The 17,562-nt window shown below is 61.0% G+C and overlaps 1 long non-coding RNA gene across 1 annotated transcript; it reads right to left on the bottom strand.

Moving 5' to 3' along the window:
* Window positions 1–303: 303 nt before the first annotated feature.
* LOC119110852 (uncharacterized) lies at window positions 304–8,026 on the bottom strand. Its single transcript, XR_005095566.1, has 3 exons — window positions 7,987–8,026; window positions 5,370–5,441; window positions 304–372 (listed from the first exon to the last, which is right to left on the bottom strand). It is a non-coding gene; the product is annotated as an uncharacterized LOC119110852 (long non-coding RNA).
* Between the last annotated feature and the right edge of the window lie 9,536 nt (window positions 8,027–17,562).

Below are 17,562 nucleotides of genomic sequence, written 5' to 3' on the forward strand. Positions count from 1 at the left end.
CTACCCCGGCCACCCTCACCAGCCGCTGCCCCGGCCACCCTCACCAGCCGCTGCCCCGGCCACCCTCACCAGCGCTGCCCTGGCCTCCCTCACACAGCCGTTGCCCCGGCCACCCTCACCAGCCGCTGCCCCAGCCACCTTCCGGTTCGCTGCCTCATCAGCAGCTCGCTCCATCGGCAGCAGCCGGTGCCACCGCCGCCGCCCCCAGGCACTCACCGCCTCCGTCCGCACGTCCCAGGCGTTGCCCTGCTGGCTGATTGTCTCGCGGAGCTTCACCATGATGTCCTCGAGGTCGCGCGGCGGAGAACAGCTGCACCTTGGGCACCTGCTCGAACGACGCGATGAACGTGGCCTCGTCGATGGCGCCAGCCGCTAAGGGGTGGAGGGAGCGGGGCGGTCAGCGACGGTGGCAGCGCGGCACGGGTCAGGCAGGGGCGGGCTGTTGATAGGCTGCAGAACGGGTCCTATCCGCTAAGGATGTCGCACTGCAATCAGCCGGGGACAGGAGGAACGGGGTCTCCCCGATGTCTCACGTGACATGAGACACGGGGAAAGGCATAATGTACCGTTTGACACACTAAGTGCGGGGAGGGGATTACGTGCAACTAATTTAGGACTGGAGAAGGCCTTTGTTTGCCAGAGAGCACCAGATAACGAGGCATTTAACCGAGCAAAGGAAGCGACAAGAAAAATCGAGACAATTGCATGCAAGAGATGAGAACACGACAGACGGCCTGCGCATCTGCCAACAAATCTGTCCGAGCGCGGCTCGATGACGTGGCCACTTCCTCCTCCGCATCTCCAACCGCGCAGCGCTGGGCTGCCGTCAGCAAACCGGAAATGCATGCACAACAGGCGGCGCGTGGGAGGCGGCGGGCGGGCACCATACTCGCCGCCGCCCACGCGGCCGCGCGGTGCGAACAAACGAGCCGGCCCCGACACGTACAGCACCGCCGACCGCTCCCCCAGCGGCGAGTCCCTGGACCCCAGCGCCCGCTGACTCCGCACGCGGGGAGGGAGGAGGCGGAGGCGGAGGTGCCCGCGCCGCTGACATCCGCACGCGGGCGGGAGGAGGCGGCGGAGGTGCCTGCGCCCGCTGACGTCCGCACGCGGGCGGGGAGGAGGAGGCGGAGGTGCCCGCGCCGCTGACCGCTCGCCACGGACGGGAGGAGGAGGCGGAGGTGCCCGCGCCGCGCCGCGCCGCGCGCTGCTGACGGCTCGCCACGGACGAGGCGGGGAGCGGGGGGGCGGCAGCGCTGCCACCGCTGGCGTCAGGAGGTCAAACGTGTGCACCCAGTGCTCCACGCACTGAATAATTAGCCCAGAAGGATGAGTTCGGAACGGGAGTAGAACCGTAGGTATATAACTGGTGTCTGTCTGAACCTCTACCGGCTGTTTTGCATCTCTTTTACCCGCTTACGTACTTTGTGGTAAGAAGAATAAGATGAAAGGAAAACAAACTATTGGGCCTACGATGATCTAGGATGATTCCAAAACAGGTTTTAGTACACAGAATACTGATTATCTTAGTTGCATGCAACGGAAATTCATGCAAAGCTGGATTGGGTTGCCGTTTTGACAATGTGCATCCGATGCCCGTTCACGCCCCACTGCTGTTCAACGTTGCAGTTTACCTTAGCTTAACCTGCTGTTCGATACGGGTTAACTATTCCGGTTTAACCAGGCACTCAATGCTATCATGAGCATCTCTTAGCAGTGTTGTAGCGTCACTACGCCCAACACTGATCACATAACTAATTTAACTGGGACTCTGAGCTGACACCATTTAGCTGCATTATGAGACCACCGATGATACAATATGATAATATGAGACGTATTAGCTGAAGCCAATTTAGCCCGCATTATGGGTATGCAACGCAATGAGCATTCACTGCAACAAGTGTTCATTAATGTGGGTGGACAGAGAGAATACATCCAGAGCTTAACTGCTTAAGTGCTTTATCAAAACTTCGCAGGGTGTTTACGAAGTAGATCAACTATCGTCAGATTGGCCGGCTACCACCCATGATACTGTTAGGGAAACTGTGCGCCACAGGTCATGTCAACAACATCAGGCGAAATCACCGGCCGAATAGGCCAATCACATGTCCCCATCGACTAGATCGACGTTGAGTCCGGCGGTCTTTCATCCAGTTTGTCGGCTGCCACAACAGAAGCTCGCTACTGCGTGACTGTTGATGTTTGTGGTGTTTGATACGCTGATCGACGTCGCCACAGTCGCCCTCCTGCACCAGCTCGCCTCTGCGCTGGCTCACACATCGAGGGCATTCGCTCCCGGCACGTGCCGGCGGCGCTGGTGTTCCGCCCGCACTGACCGGCCCCTATCCCGGTGGCGATACTCGTGTGTCAGGGGATTCAGCAGGCTCGAGGAAGCACGAAAACCCCTCGATGTTAAACTTCCGGTGGAAACCTGATACATGTCGCACGCAGGCTATTTAAGTAATCCCGCATCTTATAAGAACAAGGCCGGCCACCGTTGTGGTCATCAGACGATATTGCGCCGAAACAAGCATGGCTGAGGCAAAGGTGTTCAGGGCACGGGCATACAGCCTGGATAGCTGAGCACCGGGAGCAGGGTCGCCAGATATGGCGGTACTAATATCCAAGTGAAGTCAGCGAAGATTCTTTCGTCAGCAATCTATCCCCCTGTGTCCCCGGTGCGCAAGTCCGAAACATTCTCACTGGATGTACGATTTGCAGGTTTCTTTGCCAACGAAACACAAATACGTTAGCGTCATCCATGCTGCGGGATGTTGGTATAAAACGATGACCTCTTTTCGAGGCGCCCTGCCGGACAGAGGTCGGCGGGAAGCGGGAGGGGGCGACTAGGAGCGTCGCACCTGCGGACGGGCCGGGCGACCAGACCATAGGCGACCCCGCCGCCAAGGTCAGACGAGCGATAGCATCTCAAGGACTCCGGCGATTCATTAGAGCCTCTGCAGAGGGGGAGGGGGGGGGGGGCTCCTGGCCGTCCCGTTCCGCCAGACACTGCAGGAAGCCCTACCGGGTACGACCACAAACGTCACGCGCACCTGCAGCACTATACCCGACTTATTTTAAACTAATGCTTGGTCATGTCAAGTTCATTACAAATGTGACAACTGACGGGAATATATCGCATTTACCCGGATGTCAGTATAGCAGCTCGACGACCCCTGGGCAGAAGAAGTTCGGTAATGCGCAATCAAAACCACTGAGTCAAGGCGACGTTGTCATCGTAAAAGTTTCTTGTCACAATGCATTACGAGGTATCAATAAAACTATGCCGAGGGAGAAATGACGGCTAGGACTTCATGGCCATGTTCCACCAATATGGCGTCGCACGCGACGCGCCGGCAGCCCGATGGCGCTGGTAAATAACCTCCAGCGGGGAACCACTCCCCGGTTTAACAACGGCCGGGGTCCCGATTTCATCATCCCCGAGTCGCAGATCGCATATGAAAGCCATGGATGATCTACGCGGCACTACGCGATACCGATCATGGTATGTCCTTTGTTGCCCGCACCTGCATTCATGTCACCAGTTGAATACCTTAAGCCTATGCAATATGTATAGCCCCTCCCCGCCTCTAGCGTCCAGCCAGCCAGAGCAGTCGCAGACATTTCCGGTCTCCTCTCACCAGCCGCCTGACCCATGACGTCATCTGCGAGGCGCGCCCCATCCTGGACGGGATGGGCGCGGGGCGCTCCCCCGGCCCCGTCACCACCGACACCGCGGCCGCGTCTCGGTGATTTATGGCGGCGGTACCGCTGCAACCTTGCGCCAGCACGGCCGGCACCATCTCGTGCGTGGCGGCGCACAGCGGCCCGCTGTCAAATCACGGCGTCAGAGGCCCTGGTCTTCTCCAGTCACTCGGGAGCCCGCCGGGACCCCCCCCCCCCCCCCCCCCCACCCCCGCCTTTCAAACCACGGAAACGCTTAATCGGGCGTGGCCGTGGCCTCACTGCTGGAAAGAAGATGTAAAAATAATAGCGATTACGAAAGAAATATCACCGAGTTACACAATGTTTTAATCAAATTAGAAACAGATAAGTCAAAATGTACCAAGTCACCACATCAATGTCTACTAAAACTCCCGAAGCGCCCTAACCGCCATGACAGATGAATACGTAATCGTCACATTTACGAGGAAGGGCAGAGACAGAATTGACCATCTGCACTAATGCAGTGGGCCTACCATGTTGCTACAGCACATAAGTCATGTCATGTGCACACGAACTGTCATCTTTAAATTCTTGTTCTTTTATACTGAATAAAACGGGGAGTTCATTTAAAGTAAAAGGTCATCATGCGCGATACTCGCGGATGATGACCAAGCCCGGTCATCTGTTTGCCAGTTAAAATAACATGGCGCAGTTAAATACAGGGGTAATCTACAATCTAAGCCACGCTGTGAAGCAACACTCACAAAATTTACCCCAGGGTTACATCAAAGCGCAGCCGCCCCTGGTTTCCATGGTTTACGAAAAGGGCACAAAAATGCGGCTAAAACCGCAAACACAACCTCACATCCGAGCCTGGGCACCCGCCAGTGGCCCCGCAGACTCCTGTACAACCCTCGTCTGGGGTCTCGAAGGAGGCGTCTAGGACAAAATAAAGTGTGGAGATGACCGACAGAATCAAATAAGCTGAACACGCCGTTACATAACAGGGGGAGCAGCAGGCGGGCGCCGCTGCCTGTGCCGCACCGCTCCGGCCGGCGCGGCGGTCACGGGCCTCGGGCCTCTGGAACGGCGTCAATTGAGGCCGGCGCCGTGAGCCGCCGCCCAGACGACGACGGCCGACGCCCCGCGACGGCGCCGTCCGACGCAAGGCACGCCGACTCCCACCCACCGCCTCGGCGGCTGACGGGCCGGAACTGGGCGGCCATTAGTCGTGGAACGGCGCCTCCGAGGCGCGGCACTCGGCCTTTGCTGAAGCCGCCGCCACCAGCTCCCCGACAGGATGGGCGGAAAACAGGTGCATTGAAATGTAGGTGTGATGTGTAAAATTGCCGCTTTACGATTTCATCAAGTGCTTTTTGGCTTCTCTTTCAGGACGATTTGAGTTCCCCAACATTCAAGCACGCTGAGAGATCTTCTTATACAGCGCATAAGATAGTGCAGCACAGTTGCAAGAGAATCGTGCAACTTCTAAGCTGGTATTCATGACCAGTAGGCTTGGCCGAAGCAAGCTTCACCTTCCCTGGCGGCGGTCATAGCTGAGGTATGCGGCATGACCGGGGCAGATCCGCGATCCCGAAGTCTGCCCGGCAAGCTGAATGCCCGAGTCTGCCGCCGAGCTCAAATTGCCCCCCATGACCAAGACTGCTTGGCCAGCCCCAGTCCCCCCCCCCCCCTCTGCTCACCTGTGCCTGAGACTGATGACGTGGCAGACGACTGACGTGAGACGAGCGACGGCGTACGGCGCACACGGACATCTGTATGTGGCGGGCACAGGCAGTTAGTTGGGCACACAGATGCTGGCGCCGCCCAGCGGCGACACCGGCAGACACAAGTGCGTGGCACAAGCGTTAGGCGCGCTGTTCACATGAGCGGGCGGATCAGAAGCGCTGCGAGCTGACAAACCGTAATACAAGCATATCATGGAGGATGTCTGGTTAGAGAATGTCGTGCATTTTCCCGTACCATCATGCCGCTGTTTAGGACGTTGCGCAAAAACGGCCACTTTGTTTTCAAAACACGCATTCGCTGACCGAAGATTAGCATGATCATGCGAGTTACTCGCAAGAACTGTACGACGAACGATTGCAAAAACGAAAACCGAATTAATGACCCCCATTAGCGGCGCTGAACACCGTGCTCATGATCCATCACACCTGCGACGCGTCGAGCTCGAACTACCGTCAGTCAGCTTGTAAAAACTAGCCCAGCGCCGAACCGGCCCGTCGAGACAGTGGGAAGCAGGACGCGACGGCATCGCTCAGCGGGCCGGCCATGTCGCCAGCACACCCGGAGTCCGTCAGCTGACCTCATAGCACAAGCGGCATGCGGGAGGGCGGCGACACACGGGAGGCAACTCCGCAGGCGGCATCGAGCAGCACAGGATCACGCGGGAGCGGGCAGGCAGACAGACGCCAGGACTGGCGAGGGGATCGCCAGCTGCGACACGCTCACGGCGACGGACCTGGTCCGGCGCAGAAACCCGCCAGCAGAATCATGCTGCGGTTGAAGTCGGCGGCCGTCGCGAGTCCCTCGCATAACTAGTGTTAATGACTCCTCATGGAGTGGAGGGAGCGCAATCGATCGACATCGACCGGGACCGGCGCCGTCTGTCGACCCCACCCAGCGGGTGCCCTGACTCGGTCCATGGGCATCTGACTCAGCAGCACACCCCAGCCGCTCGCCAGCGCACGGTGGGGACTCTCCGGCCGGCCACGCTCGCCAGCCCGCTAGCTGGAAGAGTTCTTCCCCGGAAACCGGTAAAGCGCGATGAATCTTCGCTGATGCGCCCCATTCCATGCGTCACCCACAGGCCCGCCCCTTCAGCGCTGACGCCAGGTCGCGCCTCCGCTCTGCTCTGCCATTGCCGAGGCCGGGGCTGATCCCCTCACCGCGCTCGCCAGTCCGGGCCCGCGGGGTGCGGCGGACTCGGACCCCCTCCCTCCGATGAGTGCGCCCGGTCCAGGCCCCACCGCCCCCGCCGCCCGAGCTAGTCCCGCGCTCCGCGGCTCCGCGGCGGCCACGGCGCAGCGCGCCATTAGTGGCGCAGGTGAGTAACGGCGGCGCGCCGGCCGGCCGGGCGGCGCGAGCGCACGCGGCCGGCGGCTGACGAGCATGACAAATGGCCGTCTGCTCCACTGACCGGCGCCGACGCTCCTGCGGCCGGCCGAGGCGCCGCGGCGGCGCTGAGCGCGCCACCCGCTTGTTGCGTGGGAGTAGGGGCTGGGGTGGGGTCTCCAGCGAGCTCTACAGTTTGGCACTGATTCACTGCGCATGCAAAGCTGAGTCCCTGCTGGTGTAATAGATAAAAATTGCGTAAAAGACTCAAGCGGCAAGAGGCACTACATGAATAAATACATGAATCGGTGCACAAGCGTCGGACATCGGCACGAGCCCCCACTGTTGGCACGAGACGACAGCGACATGACACCGAACGGAGACGCTCCTGGCCAGCGCCAGCAAACACGCGGGCAGCTCAGGCGTAACACACACACAAATACAGCGCGGCAAGCGCATGAGATCGCAAGCAAGCGCTGAGGACGGGCGGAGGCGGTATGCAGCGTTAGTTTACCCGATGGCCTGCGGGCCGGCGCTTGGGCGACCTGGGGCGTACCTGACCTGACGACGGGACGCTGAGGGCGACACAGGGCGCGGAGCGTCACCGCAGGCCGCGCTAGCCGCCCGCCGCCACCCGGGCTCAGCAGGCACAGCCGGGTGACGGCGACCATTCACAGGCAGGCGACCAGCATGCCACGACTACGGCACGTTCATCCAGGTTAATATTCGGCCCGGGCGCCTCCGGTTAGCATCCGGAGGAGACGGAGGAGGACGGGGCGGATGGGCGGCTCTGCGCACAGTCCGTCCCACATGCGCACTATTCAGCTCACAGTTAACCAGTCGAGCTACCGGCACAGCACCACCCGCAGCACCAGCACCTCGTTCGACGACAATCGCAGCCAGCTCTGCCAGTCCAGCGCCGTCCCACAGCGTTGCACCGTCCCCCAGTAAATGTGTGTCCCGTTAGCACCGAACAAGCACCCACCCCATGCCAGCTTTCGTTCCAGCCACCGTAGGTCGAGTCCAGCGCCTGTCGACGGCGGTGCGTCATCTCTCCACGGCCCCTCCCGGCCAGTGGGCCAGCGCCGCTCACGCGACCGAGGCCCCGCCCAGCCGGGCGGGCGACACCTCGCGGTCATGCCCCTCGCGCAGACCACCGTCAAATTAATAGCCAGCCGCCAGCCGGCGTCAGTCTAGCGCCGCGCGCCGGGTGACGGCGCCTCATTAGCGGACAGGTGCACTCACTGGTGGTCGGGGCGGCGCCGTTGGCCGCGCCAACCGCCGCCTTCTGCGGCACTGCTCGCCGCGCTGGCGGCGCGCTCGTCGACCGCGACAACGGACGTCTTCGCCTGGAACGGAGCGGCGGAGTCAGGCTGGCGCCGGCCGGTCGTTTGTCGAGGCGTGTGAGCGCGCACGACGGCAGCGCGCTGGCTTCCGACAGTGGCTGCTGCGTGGCTGACGAGTTTGTTGTCTATTGAAACGGCAGCGCGCCGGCTTCCGACAGTGGCTGCTGCGTGGCTGACGAGATTGTTGTCTATTGAAACGGCAGCGCGCCGGCTTCCGACAGTGGCTGCTGCGTGGCTGTCGAGTTTGTTGTCTATTGAAACGCGCATTGAGCGAGGAAATCGGGCTCAAGAGGTCTCTACTGGGATTGACGAGATCTGACGAACACGCCAGTTTGCCTCCAGTTCGGACGGCCGCCGCCGGCGCCCTGCAGTCTGACCACACGAGCAGCGCACATCACGCACCTGAGGAATTTAACCGCTGCCGCTTCCTGTAAACACTATTGTCACCCGGCCACAGCATGGCTCCCGACCGCGACTCGCCACTCGGGGAGAGATGCAGATCCAGGCGGCGAAACGCCGTGGCATTCCGCTTTCGCCCGGCACCTCACGCGTCAGCGACGGCGCCGCGCTAATAGCCCGCATCCGCCTGCTGGTGCCCCGCGCCGAGCAGCCGGCCTCGGCCCAAAAACTGGACAACAACACAGTCCGATTGAACGTCACCTATGCATAGCCAAGTGCGCGAACGACACAAAGGCCTAGGTCGTGGCGCACTATGAACGCCTTCAAAAGCGTCCCTCGCGCGCCGCCGAGTTCGGCCACTCGAGCGTTCACACTCGCGGCGGGTCGGGCGGCCACGCGGTGAAAAAGGCCGGGCGCCGTCTCTGAGTGAGCGGGCCGCGTGGCCGGCGTGGCACGCGGCACGCGGCTGCCTTTGTCGGCGCACAATCGCCGACCCACTCGTGCGGTGGGGCGGCCGAGGCCGGGCGGGCGCGCGCGGCCGCTGTGTAGCCCCCGGCGGCCAGCGGAACGGTGGCATGGAGGCGGGCGTATCCCGCGCTGGCGGACCGGGCAGGAGCTGCGTGGAGCCCGATGATGACAGATCGTCGCGGGGGAGTCACAACCGCAGTTTCCATGTCACGAGGTCACGCCGCGAATGGAACACGACCGAAACACGCCACGCTGTGCATGTCTCTTCCTGGAGGTACGGGGCGGCAGCAACGCAGACAAGGCAGCAAACACGGAAATGGTGCCGACAATAATAACTTTCATGGGCAAGCAAGCGAACGTGATTTTCAGAAACCCAGCGTCTTGGTTTCCAACTACGGGCGAACAGAGACTATACTTTACTCGGATTTCAACCAGGTGGTACGATAACGACCGCGATCGGTGTCTCCGTATGGTCTCCACGAAATGAACGGTGCGCAAATGGAAAATGAGGAGAGAAAAATGGACCGACAGTTTTATGGCGCCTCTACTCGCCGTCTTCACCCACGTAACTTCTACGAAATCTGAAAACTCTTTCGCGAAAAAATGCCGCTAGAAACGTCATCGGCAGCGCAAATCTCTTCAAGTGACATGCACTACTATATTTGAATGTACACAAGCCTGACCTGCACGCAAACACCCAGTGCTATGGCCTATGGTCGTAAGTTATCCAGCCTGCATACGCTTCACTTCCACTTGAACTTGATATAATCCTTCAAATGGTTTACCCCACACGCCAAACCCATGGACCTGGTCAAAGCGCTAGCAGGCGACTATGTTCTGCACGCGAGGCGATACCGCCTGTTTCTATGTTTGAGCTGTATGGTGCTGTGTCTTGTGCTTCTAGTGTGGCATCACATATGACGCCCCATGGCGGCTACATGGTGTCGCTCATAGCGCCGCAGCCACCGACACCACGCAGCGCAGAGCTCGCCGCCGACAAGGCACGTGCGCGGCGTGACGCGGGTCCGTCCTATGAGTAGATAGGCCACAGGCGAGGTGGGCGTAAAAAGTCAACAGCCGGGCGACGACGGCGCGACACGTCGATGCGATAGCACACCCACTGTTTGCAGAGACGAAAGCGTAGAGGGAGTGGGGGCGGGGGGGGATGACCTCGGCCACATGGGTGTGCCCAGAGCGACAGCCATGCCCCCCTCCCCCCCCCCCCCCCCACCAACACCACCACCACCTACACGCACAAGGGGATTCCGGCGCATGAGAGATGAAGTAGACAGTGACGCGCACGTGGCTAGAATGCAGGAGCGCGTACCGTGCCTTATCACACTACACACTCCGAACGTCAGCCGTGCGGACGCGGAGCACGCGCTTTCGTAACTCGCTCCAGTCTACGCGCATCGCCATGGAAGTCACGTGGCTTACAACGGCGTGGACCCATGCCACGAACAAACGTACTCAGGGCATCCCTCCAATGATATGGAGCCCGCTGTCTGAACGAGACCGTCAGCTTGGGGCGGCTGGCGCAGCTGTCGGCCCCCGGGGATCGCACCAATCCAAAAGGGCATATTGCTCCAAAAATGAGCATCTCAACCGTCTTTTCCGGTCTGCTTGACAGAGCGTGCTGCGGCGCAGAAAGCCCATCTCCAATCGGAGCATCGAGCGGCTCCCGTCGGCTTCAATCGAAGAGGTGGCGGAGTTCTCCCACCGTCTCTCCAGCGACAGACAAGGGAATGATGGGAGTCAGGGGCACTGACCCTCCACGTCTGCGTGACAATCACACCTCTCGTGACGCATGACAGGAATAGAGTTGAAAACCGGGTTTGGTCGCGACGTCTGCCACCGTCTCCGGAGGACCGGACCAGACGGGCCAGAGGACCAGCGGCTCGCCGGCGCCGTCGCCCAGCAGACTGGGTCAGGTCGACGCAGTCGGCGGCAGCCACGCTGGGCGGACACTGGCCCACCTCAAAACAACGGGCTTGGGCCGACAGTACACCACCGGTGACTGGAGGCGTTTCCCGCACCTTGGGACAGATTGGTGAGCATGAGCGGTGGTTTCTCCTCACTGGCGGCTACGCATGAAATCCTGTCAAATGGTGGCTCCATGACACGACCAGGCGCCGAAGGAAAAAGAAAGGTTTTGGGTGAAATAACAAATGAAGCGGCCTTGACAAGGTAACAAATGACAGGTGCCACATCAAATGACATGGTCCAGGCTTCTGGCGGTCGAAAAGATCGATTGATATGAGTTGAAAAGATGACGGGAGACTGGCGAGGAAGATGAAAGGGAAAAGGAACGAGAGGGATGCTGAAGAGAAACTGATGAAGCATCGAGAGAAAATGGACGGCTTGTGTGGACCTGAAATAAGCGGGATAGCGAAGAGACCAGGTGCCCAATAAATCAAGCGCCGGAACACGGAACATTCGCGCGTGCGTGCGTGCGTGCGTGTGTGTGTGTGCGTGTGTGTGTGTGTGTGTGGATGATGCTCGATCTCTACAAAGCGCCCCTGGTTTTCAAATATGCACATCTGTCGGCTATATGCCTGTTTTATTCGCGCCACAAATACCTAAAGTAACCGCTGACCGGTACACACTACACTACAGCCGTAACACGAGGTGCGGATTTTTGTGGCGTGCTGTATCAATTTAGCGTCTGATGTTTTCACAAATTATTTATCTGAGAAATATAATTGTATTTTCCCAATTTATTTAGGGCTACACCACGCTCACGTTAATCCAACTCCTGGCACACGAAATTTATTAGACAGATGATGTTCTCTCATCGACTACTCATTATCACTTTCACTCTGGTTTACCGCTAGTTTATCTGTACGAACTTGACGTGCCAGTAGTCTACTGTGACTACCCCCCCCCCCCCCCCCCCCCCGGGCGAACCGTGACTGGACGCCGAAAAATAAGAATTCGAGGGGCACAAAACGACAGTTCATCATTAGACTTGCTCTCCTCACTTTTTCCAGCGGTCTTTTTCACATTACATGGGCACGAAAAAACTGCTTTCGTATTCCCTCCTTGTCACGTCACATACGAGAACAAGTTTACTTCAAACATCAGTCGTCCTGCATTTACGAGACTGCAGAACAAACTGAATTGCCTGTTTTTGTCGTCCATCCCCACTGCCCTGGTCCTACGCCGCGGTCGTCGGCGCGAGCTCCTCGGGTGCCACACCTGGAGCCGGCCGCCCCCGGCGAGGCCGGCTCCGGCCGACTAGGCCGCTCCAGCCGCCGCCGCCCCGTTACAAACGCCGGCGAGCGCGCGGGATGGCTCGCAGCCGGACCGTCCTACGGCGCCGTCCGGACCGTCCGGACCGTCCTACGGGAAAAAACGGACGGCTCGTCGCGACGTTCCGGGAAAACACTACTGCAGCGAGCCGGCCGAACCCGGCGGCCGCGCCGACTGCTCCGGATTTTGTGCGGCCCATGTCACTAGCTGTGGGCAATGACGCCGGCGACGGAAGCCGAGCGCACGGCGGTCCGCTGCTGGGTTGTGCAAGGCCCTGGGAAACGGTTGCGCGGCGACAAGACGGCCGCTTTTCAGAGCGTCCTCGGTCCCATCGGAAAACGTGCGCGGAGCCGGTGCGCCGGCCTGAGCCGCGCCCATGATGAGCGCACGACGGTCTGAAGGACATCTTGGACGTGACACGAACAGCGCCACACTCTCACGGAGCTCGCCTCGAATTTCGCCAACAAACGTGCTCCCGAGTACGGCTGATCTCCGCCCTGGCCCGGCGGCTCTCGCGCTGCCCACAGCGCCCCTCCAGCCGCAGTCGGCCGCCACGCCCGGCCGTCACACACCTGACGGACAAAGTGTGACGGATGGCCGGGGCGTGCGCGTCCGGCGGCGCCGCGGCCCGGCCGCGCCACCGGCGCCGACAGCCGCCGGCGCCGGGGCGTGTCATCGCCCGCCACCTGACAGGCGGGGGTCAGTCCACCGCCGCCGGCTGACGGGCGCGCCCTGCCGAGGTGCCGCCGCCCAGCCAGTCAGCCAGCGGAGGAGGCTGGCAGCCGCGGTACCGTCAGGCCACGCGCGCGCCGCTGGCGGAACGCGGTGTGACGCCGTGCCCACCGTCCCGCTGATGCGGCGACGGAGCCGGTCGAGTTGGACAACGGCTCCAGCCAGCCGCCGACAGCGGACCGGCGCGGAGCACGGCGGGAGTAAATCCGGAGTCAACCAAGACGGCTGTCAGTCATGTCAGTCCCGTGATTCCATGTTCAGTCCGAGTCACCCGAGTAACACTGGGGGGTTAATCAGTCAGATCAGTCCACCCGCAGGCCATCTGGAGTCAGCCCGGAGGCCGGCAACTGGAGGCAGAACGCCGCGCCGCCGGAGTCGTCCTCGACCTTGCCGGGAGCCCGCTCGGGCCGGCCCGGCGCGGCCGCCCCGGACCTGACGAATCGATACGGCACAAAGCCGCGCCGAGCGCCGCTTCAAGCGGTCCGATCGGCCCGCTTCCGGGCCGCGCCATTAGCCTGTGCGGCGAGCTGCCGCCGCCGCCGGAAGCCGCCGCCGCTGGCAGCTCGCGCCGGCCGGCCGGGGCCAGCTCGCCGCCGTCCCCCGAGGCGGCGAGGCGTCGCCTGCCGCGAGTTCACATGGCGCGGGCGGTGCCGCGTTCGCTGCGCCAACACACGGCGTGCCATCAGGCAATCGACACCAGCGCCGCCGCCGCCACCGCCAAATCGGCCCGCAAGGACGGCGCAAACGCCCGCGAGCCGGGCCGGTCGGCCGCAACGCGGCGAGCCATCCACGCTCGGCCGTTTACTGTAACAGCGTACCTGTCGATCATTAGTGGGGGAAACAAAGCAGAACGCGGCCCACATATTGCGCAGCATACCCAGCCATGTCGGGCGCGCGGGCGGCCACCCGGCGTTCCGAGCGCCACCAGCCGCCGTTCGTCTGCTGTCTCCACGGAGACGCCACGGTCGGCATCAGCGCCCATGCTTCGCTTGGTGAAAAGGGTAAAGGCGTGACGTGCTGGCCGGGTCTGCTGTGTCGCCTATTTGGGATGATTGCTGCGTGAAGAGGCGCCTGGGGTACATGTTCGTGCACGGACAGCCGTCACGAACCGCAATCGCGATGCAATCACACCTGATGGCCGTCCGTGGCAAGCGGCAGGGTCGTGAGCACTGGCTGTGGTCTGGTTTGGTTGGGAATGCGGTTTCAACGTTAGAAATGCGCGGTATCACACACTGTTGACAATTCTCACGAACGCTACGTAGCGCTTTTGTGGTCGGGCCGAGCACTTTCCCTTCCGACAGGCGTCAATAAATTTACGGTTATGCATCCAGCATTGCCCAACACGGAAAAGGCCATGTCGGATCCGGCAGCGAACGCAGTCCATTATCTAAATGGCTCCATTCGGCCTGTCTCCGATCGAAAACCCGGCTGAATGCGGCGCTCTCGGGCCCCGAGCCGATTAATCTTCGCCTTTCTCAACAGCCGCGGGCCCAGGGCCGGGCAGCGAGCGGCCGTCATTCCCGTCCAGGGGTCAGTCGGGTCAGATACGGCCAGCGGATCGGTCCGACCGGCTGAATGGAGATATCGTTTCGGGTGCCCGCGCCGACAGGTCAAGTACGAAATCACAGCATCAGCACCATATGTTTGAAATCGATGCAGGCGTTCCATCACGTTCGCACGCGAGCCATTTACTCCGAATTCACATGAAGTGTTGTGCCATTAAAGCCTGGTGCGTGAAGAGCTTCCGATCAGGTGGAGCGGTGTCCGGGTGGCAATCCAACAGCAAAAGTGTTCCCTGGCTCCCGCATCACAACACGAACGCTGCCCACAGTATCACGAGGCGGTGGAATGTGAAGTCCTTGCACAGCGACTAACAGAGATCAAGTCAGTTGCCTCGCTGCCGGGTAGCCACACGCAAAGTCAGATCGCCACCCGCAGTCCAACATCACGGGAGACGCCTACCGGTCACGACGACACCCACAGCCGGCACCGGCCGTCCCAGGCCGGCCGGCGCCTGCGCTGCCGGCCGGGCGGCACGGACCGCGCGGCCCTCAGCGCCGACAATCGGGCCCGGCCGGCGCCGGTCACGAGCTGAGATCACATCGGCGCGGACGTCACGCAGGGTCACCGTCGGGGCAGAACGCCGCCGCACCAGTCGGCAAACCGGCACACGGAGTGTACACAAGACTGTCAAGGTCAGGCGGTCGCCCCATTCTTTGGTGAATGTACACAGGCCGCTTATTATTCCACACCGTGCTCAGAACCGCCGTGTACTGTTGGTCGCGCGTGCAAGAAATGTCTTTGGAAAGACTTGTATGTGACATTCTTTACTCGCGCATGCAGCGCGGCTCAGCTGCTGTGCAACTAAAATGCGCCATTCAGATCACTTACAATCGAAAAGCTGTTCGTAACCATTTCATGTATCGAACCTTGCAGTCCTGACACACTCATCACATCGTGGTAAAACGCATGCACACTGGTGGCAGGATGAAAAACGTTCCGTGCCTTCACAACGAAGACAACACTTCCGAAAAAGGGAAGACCCGTTTGGCTGGAAGTCTGAATGTTCTCGACAGCAACTTACCACAGCCTCGTCCACTTCATCGTTGGCGTCTCTCCGAGCACCTGCGGACACGGAGGATGCGTGTCATATGACGTCATACTAACAGCGCACGTGTGACGCTCCCAATGGCGGTCACTCAGCTTGCTGGTTAACCCGTTTTAAAAATTGGTTTGAAGACGGCAGTTGATAAATTAGATATGTCGCACCACCTTACATGCCTTCAAAACATCACACAAGGCATCCTATGGACTAAAATCGAGATGCTCCAACATTTACCACCAACATAACCAGGGAAACGAACTGATACACAGGCTAGTGTACTGTCCGCCAGGAATATTGCAGTAGACGGTAGCAAAGCTGGCACAATGACCTTCAAAGGTACCCAGCACAGGAGGAGCCATGCAACCACCGGCTGCGTCTAACGTGACAGCACAATGACCGGGCTTCCAAGACTATGACTGTCTCCGATTCCGAGATCACGCCACCACGGCCTCGCCGTCTGACCCGACACGGAAGGCTGGCGCGCCAGAGTTCGCCGAAAGTAACGCCTCGGACAATCCCTAGTCTGCATAGCCGACGTCCGGCGGCGGCGGTCGAGACACGACCTGGCCTGACCGGGCCGGCCGGCTCCGCAAACCACCGGGCCGCAATCATCAGCGGGACGGCATGAGCGTCACCGCGCGTCCCGTCCCACCGCGCTGGGCCCCACAGACGGATGAGCGGCGCTGGGCGCGCCGACTGGGTGCGGGGTGGAGAGGCGGTGCTGGGCGTGCCAGCTGGATGCGGGGTGGAGAGGCGGTGCTGGGCGCGCCGACTGGACACGGGGTGGAGAGGCGGTGCTGGGCGCGCCGATGGTGGTGGTGGTGATTTGGTTTTTAAGGGCGCGTCGGCATCAGGGCCATTTTGCGCCCACTCGATGACGGTTATCTACCTCTGCGACGACGCGATAAGTATGTTGTCAACTAATAACAGGTAGTATTACTGGCGCACTTACACTGAGGGGTGAGTGAAAAAAACGTCAAAGTCAATGTGTGCTAAAAATGCGAGTATATCTCCGAGATCACCACATGGGTCTCGACCGAGTAACCGATGAAGGGGCGCTGGAGGAAAAAATCGTCGCCTCTCCGTCTCAAGGCGCCGGCATGAGACGAGCACATGTTCAACAGACAACCGGTCCCCGCATCTATCACACCGTGGCACATCCCTACGCGTCAAGTAAAACGAGTGTGTTGCATATGTATGACCCAACCGAAGCCTACAAAGGGCAACTTCCTGGAAGCGGCTTAGGCGATGGGAGGATTCCCAATCACCCAGTTGGGGCTTGATTTCCCTGAAAGCGTTAACATGTTGGTCGAACATGTGCTGCAGGGCGCGCCGACTGGGCACGGGGTGGAGAGGCGGTGCTGGGCGCGCCAGCTGGATGCGGGGTGGAGAAGCGGTGCTGAGCGCGCCGACTGGGCACGGGGTGGAGAGGCGGTGCTGGGCGCGCCGGCTGGATGCGGGGTAGAGAAGCGGTGCTGAGCGCGCCGACTGGACACGGGTGGAGGCGGCGCGGGCGGGCCAGGCGGCGCGGGCGGGCCAGGCGGCGCCTCCTGGGAGCCGGAGGTGCCGCCCGCCGGCTGCCACCCGTCAAGCGCGGCCGGACCGCGCTGCCGAAGGCCGAAGCCCGCTCCTCCGAGCCAGCCCAGCGTCTGGTGGGCGGATGCCCGTCACGGTGCCGCATCGCCAGCGGCGGCAGACGGACGCCCTCGGTTCGGGGATCGCTGTCAGTATCTCGGATCAACAGCCATCACCACGTGTGCCACCCCGTGCGCATGCGCAGTTGGACGCGAGTGCAGAAAACGCATCACGCTTGCCCACGATGACGGTTATGCATCCCGGTGCCTCGGCAACACGGTCAAAACCGCCGGCATGGTAGCATAGCAGCAGTCAAAGCCACCGCGTCTCTGAAACACCCACCTAGCCAGCAATCGCCCTTACCCCGAGGAGGCCTGTGGCGCTCCCCTCAAACGTGCGTACACCCAGCCCTACGGCGCTGCCCGAGCACCGGCGGTGCAGCGC

Source organism: Pollicipes pollicipes, unplaced genomic scaffold (assembly GCF_011947565.3).
Source record: "Pollicipes pollicipes isolate AB1234 unplaced genomic scaffold, Ppol_2.1 Scaffold_7241;HRSCAF=8664_pilon_pilon_pilon, whole genome shotgun sequence".
Taxonomy (NCBI): Eukaryota; Metazoa; Arthropoda; class Thecostraca; order Pollicipedomorpha; family Pollicipedidae; genus Pollicipes; species Pollicipes pollicipes.